Below are 7500 nucleotides of genomic sequence, written 5' to 3'. Positions count from 1 at the left end.
TTTTATTAAGTGTTGTTTTCATCGAGCGTCTTTCATTAAAGGTTGTGTTCTGAAGCAGTCTTTTCTTCAACAGCGCTGTTCTCCGGGGAGAAGGTCTGCCGGCATCTCTAGAAATCTCCCCCCGCCCCTGACCGCCTCCCCCCCCGCCCCCGTTGCCGGTTTGCGCGGCGCCCCCCCTCCCGACGTTGCCTCTTGCCGCTACCCCCGCCCCCCCCCCGCTGCCGGTTTGCGCGGAGCCCCCCCTCCCGACGTTGCCTCTTGCCGCTACCCCCCGCCCCCCCCCCGCTGCCGGTTTGCGCGGAGCTCCCCCTTCCCGCCGTTGCCTCTTGCCGCTACCCCCGCCCCCCCCCGCTGCCGGTTTGCGCGGAGCCCCCCCTTCCCGCCGTTGCCTCTTGCCGCTACCCCCCGCCCCCACCCGCTGCCGGTTTGCGCGGAGCCCCCCCTTCCCGCCGTTGCCTCTTGCCGCTACCCCCGCCCCCCCCCCCGCTGCCGGTTTGCGCGGAGCCCCCCCTTCCCGCCGTTGCCTCTTGCCGCTACCCCCGCCCCCCCCCCGCTGCCGGTTTGCGCGGAGCCCCCCCTTCCCGCCGTTGCCTCTTGCCGCTACCCCCCGCCCCCCCCCCGCTGCCGGTTTGCGCGGAGCCCCCCCTTCCCGCCGTTGCCTCTTGCCGTTACCCCCGCCCCCCCCCCGCTGCCGGTTTGCGCGGAGCCCCCCCGCCTGCCGTTGCCTCTTGCCGCGGCCGCCACCGCCCCCCCCCACACCCCCCGGCCCCCGTTACCGGTTTGCGCGGAGCCCCCCCTCCCGACGTTGCCTCTTGCCGCTGCTGCCACCCCCAGCTCCCCACACCCCCCGGCTCCCGTTAGCGGTTTGCGCGGAGCCCCCCCCTTCCCGCCGTTGCCTCTTGCCGCTACCCCCGCCCCCCCCCCCCGCTGCCGGTTTGCGCGGAGCCCCCCCGCCTGCCGTTGCCTCTTGCCGCGGCCGCCACCGCCCCCCCCACACCCCCCGGCCCCCGTTACCGGTTTGCGCGGAGCCCCCCCTCCCGACGTTGCCTCTTGCCGCTGCTGCCACCCCCAGCTCCCCACACCCCCCGGCTCCCGTTACCGCTTTGCACGGAGCCCCCCCGCCCGCCGTTATCTCTTGCCGCTGCCGCGACCCATCTCCCCCCGCCCCGCCGCCGCTAACTGCCCCCCGAAGCCGCTAGCAGCTGGGCACCCCCCGCCAAAGCCGCCGCGGCTTCCCCTTCCCACATTGTCCCCTGGAGGGGGGATCGCGACGCGGGCTGCCTGGCTGCTCTCTAACCCCTGCGACCGAGGCGGCGCTGTTAGGGCGGCCGTGCCGGTGCCCCTTGCCGCAGCTAGCCTCTCGCCGCTGCCCCTCCCGTCCGTCGTCCCCCGTCCCCAAAAACTTGCTGCTCTCCACGCTGTAGCCTGCACGGGGGAGGTTGCGCTCCGCTCCTCCGGCCCTAAAGCCGCCCTCGCCCGCCCCCCGGCTTGCCGCTTGGCTGGGCTGCCCGCCCGCCCGCTAATCCCCCCAACGCCCCCACCCCAAAAACACCCCAGCCCTACCGCATGCCGCTCCCCCCTCTCCCCGCTCTCGCTGACCGCTGCCACCCCCCCCCCACCCCTCCCCCCCGAAACAAACCCCCCAGCCCTACCGCATGCCGCTCCCCCTCTCTCCCTAGCCTGCCCCCCCCGCCGTCGCTTGCTGCTGCCGCCGCCGCCGCCGCCGCCGCCGCCGCCGCCGGGACCCGCCTCGGTCTGGTGGCGCGCGCTCGGAGATCCCCGGCTACCCGTCCGTCCGTCCCTCCCTCCCTCCCGCCCCGCCCCGGGGGAGGGCCCGGGGCAGCGCGGGCAGGCGGGGAGCAAAAAAAGGCGCGGGCGCCAAAAAACGTCGGGGTCCCGGGGTGGCGGAGGGGGGCGGCGGCGGGGGGCGGCGGCGGGTACACGGCGCCGGGTCCAGGGCGCCGGGTCCAGCCCGTCCCGGGGCGGGGACAGGTGGTGTCGTCCGTCCCCGCCCCCGTAACCTGCTCTGAAGCATCCGCTTCCCGCCGCGGTTCGCCCTCCACCCCCCCGCCGCACACGCAGCTGCCGCTTCCCGCCGCCTCTGCCCCCCGCCCCGGGATCAACCACTCGCCGGGTCCAGCCGGTCCCGGTCCCGGGAACCTGCTCCCGGGGCCAGCCGGAGCCACGCCCCCTCCTCTGACGCTTCCAGCTGCCGCCTCCCCTCCCACCCCCCCAAACTCACACTGGCCCTCGCCGGCCCGCCCACCCGCCTACCTGCTTGCCCGCCGCCGCTGGGTGGCGTGCCGGACACTCTCGCACACAGGTACACAGACAGGGACACAGGGACACAGGCACTCAGGCACACAGGGACACAGGGACACAGGGACACAAGGACACAGGGACACAGGCACTCAGGCACTCAGGCACTCAGGGACACAGGGACACAGGGACACAGGGACACAGGCACTCAGGCACACAGGGACACAGGGACACAGGGACACAGGGACACAGGCACTCAGGCACTCAGGCACTCAGGGACACAGGGACACAGGGACACAGGCACTCAGGCACACAGGGACACAGGTGGCGGGCCGGAGGCCGCTCTCCACTGTGTGGCAGGGGTCCAAGAGCCACCCCAGCCCAACCCAGAGGGTCTTTTGCACCTCTCTAGAGGCCACCCAGAGACCCCAGGCCGCAGCAGAAGCCTCCCCCGCACGCTCTGCAGGCTTCCGACCCACCCCAGGCCGCAGCAGAAGCCTCTCCCGCACGCTCTGCAGGCTTCCGACCCACCCCAGGCCGCACCAGAAGCCTCTCCCGCACGCTCTGCAGGCTTCTCAGCCACCCCAGGCCGCAGCAGAAGCCTCTCCCGCACGCCCTGCAGGCTTCTCAGCCACCCCAGGCCGCAGCAGAAGCCTCTCCCGCACGCTCTTCCAGGCTTCTCAGCCACCCCAGGCCGCACCAGAAGCCTCCCCCGCACGCTCTGCAGGCTTCTCAGCCACCCCAGGCCGCACCAGAAGCCTCTCCCGCACGCTCTTCAGGCTTCTCAGCCACCCCAGGCCGCACCAGAAGCCTCCCCCGCACGCTCTTCAGGCTTCTCAGCCACCCCAGGCCGCACCAGAAGCCTCCCCCGCACGCTCTGCAGGCTTCCCACCCACCCCAGGCCGCAGCAGAAGCCTCTCCCGCACGCTCTGCAGGCTTCCGACCCACCCCAGGCCGCACCAGAAGCCTCCCCCGCACGCTCTGCAGGCTTCCGTCCCACCCCAGGCCGCACCAGAAGCCTCCCCCGCATGCTCTGCAGGCTTCCGTCCCACCCCAGGCCCGCACCAGAAGCCTCCCCCGCACGCTCTGCAGGCTTCTCAGCCACCCCAGGCCGCACCAGAAGCCTCCCCCCGCACGCTCTGCAGGCTTCTCAGCCACCCCAGGCCGCACCAGAAGCCTCCCCCGCACGCTCTGCAGGCTTCTCAGCCACCCCAGGCCGCAGCAGAAGCCTCCCCCGCACGCTCTGCAGGCTTCTCAGCCACCCCAGGCCGCAGCAGAAGCCTCCCCCGCACGCTCTGCAGGCTTCTCAGCCACCCCAGGCCGCAGCAGAAGCCTCCCCCGCACGCTCTGCAGGCTTCTCAGCCACCCCAGGCCCCAACAGAAGCCTCTCCCCGCACGCTCTGCAGGCTTCCGACCCACCCCAGGCCGCACCAGAAGCCTCCCCCGCACGCTCTGCAGGCTTCCGTCCCACCCCAGGCCGCACCAGAAGCCTCCCCCGCACGCTCTGCAGGCTTCTCAGCCACCCCAGGCCGCACCAGAAGCCTCCCCCGCACGCTCTGCAGGCTTCTCAGCCACCCCAGGCCGCAGCAGAAGCCTCCCCCGCACGCTCTGCAGGCTTCTCAGCCACCCCAGGCCGCAGCAGAAGCCTCCCCCGCACGCTCTGCAGGCTTCTCAGCCACCCCAGGCCCCAACAGAAGCCTCTCCCGCACGCTCTGCAGGCTTCCGACCCACCCCAGGCCGCAGCAGAAGCCTCTCCCGCACGCTCTGCAGGCTTCCGACCCACCCCAGGCCGCACCAGAAGCCTCCCCCGCACGCTCTGCAGGCTTCCGTCCCACCCCAGGCCGCACCAGAAGCCTCCCCCGCACGCTCTGCAGGCTTCCGTCCCACCCCAGGCCGCACCAGAAGCCTCCCCCGCACGCTCTGCAGGCTTCTCAGCCACCCCAGGCCGCAGCAGAAGCCTCCCCCCGCACGCTCTGCAGGCTTCTCAGCCACCCCAGGCCGCAGCAGAAGCCTCCCCCGCACGCTCTGCAGGCTTCTCAGCCACCCCAGGCCGCAGCAGAAGCCTCCCCCGCACGCTCTGCAGGCTTCTCAGCCACCCCAGGCCCCAACAGAAGCCTCTCCCGCACGCTCTGCAGGCTTCTCAGCCACCCCAGGCCGCACCAGAAGCCTCCCCCGCACGCTCTGCAGGCTTCCGTCCCACCCCAGGCCGCACCAGAAGCCTCCCCCGCACGCTCTGCAGGCTCCCTTGTCTGCTTTGGAAGGCCTCCCATCCACTCCAGACCTGCCTGGAGGCCTCCCTCGACTGCTCCCGGGGCCCTCGAAGCCACCCTAGGCCTTTCTGGAGGACCTGCTCGACCCGCTCGGGCGGCTTCTGACGCACCCTCGGCCATCCGGCGCCCAGCAGCTCCCAGGGCCAGGCACCGGCCTCCCCCTCCGGCCGCCCCTGGGGGCCGGGGGTGGCTCGGACTCGGCGCCCCCCAACGTGTCGTCCCGTCCCCCCCCGCCCCGCACCGCCGAACATTCGCTGCAGCCGAGGGCTTGCCGCTCGACGCCTACCCCACCCCGCCCAGCCCCCCGCTGCGGCCCGGCGCTGCCCCGGCCGCTGCGCCCCGCCTCTCATCGCTCCCCCCCACCCGGCAACCGGCCGCCGGGCACGGCAAGTCCCAGGGCAGGGAACAGGTGCTGCCGGGACCCCGTGCTGGCTGCCGGCTTCCCGGGGCTGCCCCGGGCACGGACAGGTCGCCCCCCCCGCCCCGGCGAATGTTCACCCGAACCGGCTGCCGGCTGCCTTCGAGCACCCCCCCCGCCCCCGCCACTATCGTCCCCCCCCGCCCCCCCCCTCCGCCTCCGCTGCCGCTTCTCCCCGCACCGCCTCCACTGCCTCCCCCCGCCGCCGGCGAACGAGTCGCCGGATCCGTAGGGTGCCGGGAGCCCGAACGGCGAGCGGCTCCGGCTGCTGCCGGGACCGCGGGGATTCGAGCCGGTCCGGCCGCGGCCGGGACCCCGTGCCGGAAGCCGGCATCCCGGGACGGCCCCGGGACGGCCCCGGTCGCCGGCCGGGTGACGTTCAGCGAAGCGGCTGCCGCCAGTCTTTGGGCCTCCCCCGTGCCGGGGCCGCGGGGATTCGAGCCGGTCCGGCCGCGGCCGGGATCCCGGGCCGGACGATGGCTTCCCGGGCCGGTCCCGGTCGCCTCCCGGGTGACGTTCACCGAAGCGGCTGCCGGCTGTCTTCGAGCCCCCCCCCCCCCTCCGCCTCCGCTGCCGCTTCTCCCCGCACCCCCTCCACTGCCTCCCCCCGCCGCCGGCGAACGAGTCGCCGGATCTGTAGGGTGCCGGGAGCCCGAACGGCGAGCGGCTCCGGCTGCTGCCGGGACCGCGGGGATTCGAGCCGCTCCGGCCGCGGCCGGGACCCCGTGCCGGAAGCCGGCAATCCCCGGACGGCCCCGGGACGGCCCCGGTCGCCGGGCCGGGTGACGTTCACCGAAGCGGCTGCCGGCTGTCTTCGAGCCCCCCCCCCCCTCCGCCTCCGCTGCCGCTTCTCCCCGCAACCCCCTCCACTGCCTCCCCCCGCCGCCGGCGAACGAGTCGGCGGATCCATACCGTCCCGAGAGCCCGAGGCGGCGGCACCCAGTGCGGGTCCGGCCGAGGCCGGGACCCCGTGCCTGTCGCAGGCTTCCCGGGACGGCCCCGGAACGGCCGCGGTCGCCGGCCGGGTGACGTTCTCCGAAGCGGCTGCCGGCTGTCTTCGAGCCCCCCCCCCCCCTCCGCCTCCGCTTGCCGCTTCTGCCCGCACCTCCTTCACTGCCTCCCCCCGCCGCCGGCGAACGAGTCGCCGGATCCGTAGGGTGCCGGGAGCCCGAACGGCGAGCGGCTCCGGCTGCTGCCGGGACCGCGGGGATTCGAGCCGCTCCGGCCGCGGCCGGGACCCCGTGCCGGATGCCGGCATCCCGGGACGGCCCCGGGACGGCCCCGGTCGCCGGCCGGGTGACGTTCAGCGAAGCGGCTGCCGCCAGTCTTTGGGCCTCCCCCGTGCCGGGGCCGCGGGGCTTCGAGTCGGTCCGGCCGCGGCTGGGACCCCCGTGCCTGTCGCAGGCTTCCCGGGACGGCCCCGGAACGGCCGCGGTCGCCGGCCGGGTGACGTTCACCGAGGCGACTGCCGGCTGTCTTCGAGCCCCCCCCCCCCTGCCGGAGCCGCGGGGATACGAGCCGGTCCGGCCGCGGCCGGGACCCCCGTGCCGGAAGCCGGCATCCCGGGACGGCCCCGGGACGGCCCCGATCGCCTCCTGGGTGACGTTCACCGAAGCGGCTGCCGGCTGTCTTCGAGCCCCCCCCCCTCCGCCTCCGCTGCCCGCTTCTCCCCGCACCCCCTCCACTGCCTCCCCCCGCCGCCCCGCGAACGAGTCGCCGGATCTGTAGGGGGCCGGGAGCCCGAGGCGGCGAGCGGCTCCGGCTGCTGCCGGGACCGCGAGGCTTCGAGCCGGTCCGGCCGCGGCCGGGATCTCGTGGCCGAACGTCGTCTTCCCGGGACGGTCCCGGGAGGGGCCCCAGTCTCCTCCCGGGTGACGTTCACCGAAGCGGCTGCCGGCTGTCTTCGAGCCCCCACCCCTGCCGTGGCCGCGGGGATTCGCCCCGGTCCGGCAGCTGACGGTTCCCTGTGTCGGACGCCGGCTTCCCGGGACTGCCCCGGGACAGCCCCGGTCGCCTCCCGGGTGACGTTCACCGAAGCTGCCTGCCGCCTGTCTTTGTCCCCCCCCCCCCCGTGCTCTCCCTCAGGCGGGAGGTAGACGTGCTCTCCCTCGGCGAGTAGACGTGCTCTCCCTCGGCGAGTAGACGTGCTCTCCCTCGGCGAGTAGACGTGCTCTCCCTCGGCGAGTAGACGTGCTCTCCCTCGGCGAGTAGACGTGCTCTCCCTGGGCGAGTAGACGTGCTCTCCCTGGGCGAGTAGACGTGCTCTCCCTCGGCGAGTAGACGTGCTCTCCCTGGGCGAGTAGACGTGCTCTCCCTGGGCGAGTAGACGTGCTCTCCCTGGGCGAGTAGACGTGCTCTCCCTGGGCGAGTAGACGTGCTCTCCCTGGGCGAGTAGACGTGCTCTCCTGGGCGAGTAGACGTGCTCTCCCTGGGCGAGTAGACGTGCTCTCCCTGGGCGAGTAGACGTGCTCTCCCTGGGCGAGTAGACGTGCTCTCTGGGCGAGTAGACGTGCTCTCCCTCGGCGAGTAGACGTGCTCTCCGCGGAGATCGCG

This window comes from Melanerpes formicivorus, unplaced genomic scaffold (genome assembly GCF_026170545.1).
Source record: "Melanerpes formicivorus ecotype bairdi unplaced genomic scaffold, bMelFor1.0.p_v2 SCAF_530, whole genome shotgun sequence".
Taxonomy (NCBI): domain Eukaryota; kingdom Metazoa; phylum Chordata; class Aves; order Piciformes; family Picidae; genus Melanerpes; species Melanerpes formicivorus.
This window is presented reverse-complemented; position numbering follows the sequence as displayed.